The sequence below is a fragment of the Chaetura pelagica genome, unplaced genomic scaffold (assembly GCF_000747805.2).
Source record: "Chaetura pelagica isolate M959 unplaced genomic scaffold, ChaPel_1.0 scaffold2, whole genome shotgun sequence".
Taxonomy (NCBI): Eukaryota; Metazoa; Chordata; class Aves; order Apodiformes; family Apodidae; genus Chaetura; species Chaetura pelagica.
This window is the reverse complement of record NW_009952796.1, coordinates 5,653,946-5,657,108: the sequence shown is the minus strand read 5'-3', so window position 1 is coordinate 5,657,108 and position 3,163 is coordinate 5,653,946.

The window sequence follows — 3,163 nt, the reverse complement described above, 5'->3', positions numbered from 1 at the left end:
ATGCCAAGGATTAACACAAGGTGGAGCACTTGGTCCAGGTTTAGGCGAACTAATCCCCACCACAATTTACTAAGTATTCTTTTATTTTAAGTATCCTGCCCACAGAAGAGGTGCAGAAGTAATTTACTGTATGGTCTGCAGCTGTGCTTGGAGATTAAGAAGCAGATGCCTTGGGACTGTTTTCCAGCTCTCTCTGCACACATTGTGAAAAAAACATGTTGAACACAGAGATGCTGATCCTCAGGGACTTAACTTAGGCTATCTCATCACTTGCCTTATGAAGATAACTTATGCTGCATATAGATAACCTGGTCACCAAAGTAAGTGCAGCTACTACAGCTGTCATTTATTCAAAATAATGCTTGCTTTTTTAAAAACAAAGCTTTAGGATTTATTAACATCTTGGGATGTGTTAAATCGTGAGGCAATGTCACTTTTTATGAAAATGCTGTTTGCACAGGTGCTGAGGATGGTGTGTGGGAAACTCTCCTCTTGTCACTGAAAGTGGTAGGTGTAGTCTTGATCATGTTATTTTTATCTTTTTTTTTCTTAAAATAGATGAGGGAGTTACTGTGTACTTGGGTACTAAAAGTATCAAAGCAAAAACCTGGTGTAAAGAAGGGAGTAATTTATCTCATACTGTTTTGGGTTTTTTGTTGTTGTTGTTGTTTGGTGTTTTTTTGTTGTGTTGTGTTTTTTTTTCTGGGGAGGCCATTTTGGTTGTTAGTTTCTGTTCACTATTCTTAAGAGCAATGAAAGTTCACCTGCCAATAATAAAAGATGTAAACATTTTATCTTTTTTTAAATCTTGGGTCAAAATGAGAGATCTCTGGGTTTTGTCTATAATGCCAATTCTGTGAGCTGCAAGAGACTAAGTTTTTAAATTATGTAGTGGGTGCCAATTTATTCCAATTGTGTCAAAGTGTAACTAACAATCATGAAGCAATAAAACACTGAATTCAAAGAAATTTTGGGCTTGATTGACTTTTTTCCTTTTATTTTTTTCCTTCTCTGTGTACTGGAACAGTTCTCTTGAACTATTCGTCTGAACTATTTATAAGAGCACTGTTATAAGACTTAGAATGTCCCATGAGAGATTTGAATACTTTTAAATTTCTCCAGGGAATGAATCTTGGAGACCTTAAAGTAGAGAAGGTTTGGGCCATTGCAAGCACTCTCTTTACCTGTTCACTATTAAACTCTCGGTTCCTGAGCTTAACCTGCTCTGTCTGTGAATCAGCAACATCTTGAGATTGGAGTAGGATTTGTGCCACAAATAAGTGTTTGCAGATGTTCAGTGTCTGGCAGGACTGCCTCCAGCCTCCCAAGACCAGCACTCTGGATGAATGCTGAGCAGGAGACCTGCCCTTCTGCAAGAAGGACCCGGCTGATAACCCTGATGACAAGCCCATCCTTTCAGTTGAAGGTACACGTGAATACTGGGTCTTAAAAGGCAAGTGAGAGGCTGTGTCTGGGAGGGGAAACGTGGATCTATGTCAGATTCATTTTAAACTCAAATCTGAAGTGAAAATATAGTCATGGGGTTGTGTGTGTGGGAATGTCTTGATTTTTAGCAATCATGGTATTCATAGAATCATAAAATCATAGAATGTCTTGGGTTAGAAGTGACCTCTAAAGTTCAAGTCCAACACCCCTACAATAAGCAGGGACATCTGTAACCAGACCAGATTGCTCAGAGCCCCATCAAGCCTGACCTTGAATGTCTCCAGGGATGGGACCTCCACCATCTCCCTAGGCAACCTGTTCCAGTGATCCACCACCCTCATATTAAAGAGCTTTTTCCTAATTTCAAACCAAAATCTACCCCTTTCTAGCTTAAAACCATTACCCCTTGTCCTATCATTACATGTTCTTGTGAGCAGTTCTTCCTCAGCCTTCTTAGAAGCCCCTTACAGGTATTGTAACGTGGCTATAAGATCTTCCTGCAGTCTTCTTCAGGCTGAACAACCCCAACTCCCTCAGCCTGTCTTCATAAGAGAGGTGCTCCAGCTCTCTGATCATTTTTGTTGCCTTCCTCTGGACACACTACACCTTCCAAACCTTCCACCTCTAACGCCTGCTCCCCCGGCTGTGTAACTGGCCCCTGGCTTGCACACACTTCCTCAACCCACAAAGGGAAGGCTCGGGCTCATAACCACCCTCTCTATTATTGTTTTCTTTCATACACGCATATTCCCTGGTGCATCTACAACATTTCTTTACACTCTCCACTGTTCTATTTGATATTTTAGTAAAAGTTAGAACTTGCCTCTGTGTATGTGTGTGTGTGTCTGTGCTTCCGAGAGGAGCTTATCAATCGGTTACATACCTGGTGGAAGCAAGCTGGTCCCAAGCCAGGGACAGACCCACCAAAATTATTAAAAGGCTATCCTGAATATATACTTGGTGTCAGAAAATCCTGATAAACAGGGCAATTGTGCCCTGGGACAAGGTGGCTTTGACCCAAACCAGGTTCAGACCATGACAAGTTCCTTCTTGCTTTTTAGTTTGGCCAGCAGGTCACAACTCAGCCCTGCTCGTCTCTTTCCTCCCCTATTTTATTTCTTGCACACAGGCATTGAGAGCTCTTCTGCTCTATGGAAAACATCCTTAAAGATCTGTTCTGTTCCCTTGTTCCTGAGGGCTCTTTCCCAGGGGGTCCTACTGACTAGCTCCTTGAGGAGCTGGAAGTTTGCTTTCCTAAAGTTGAGTCTTGACTACGCTCCTCACCTGACTCATATCCCTGAGAACTCTGAACTCCACCAGTGCATGGTCACCGCAGCCCAGGCTGCCTCTAATCTTGACATCCCTGATGAGCTCACCTGTGTTGGTGACCATCAGGTCCAGTATTACATCCCCTTGGCCAGGGCTATTTCCTGGCTTAAGAAATTGTCCTCAAGGTACTCCAGGAGTCTCCTGGCCTGCCTACATCTCACCATGTTACTTCTCCAGCAGATGTTGGGATCTTTTCCTGCAGGTGTGTTACTAGAGAGGGTATGAACACTGAATGTTGAGGGGATCTTTTAGCAATGATGGTGTTACTAGAGGTGGTGTGTGTACCTTGGATACCAACTGCCATTTAGGATTGGGATTGAAATAAAGACAAAAAAACCCAACAGACTTCATGTTTTTTACTTGTCTCTTAGTCTCTCAAACAGGCATG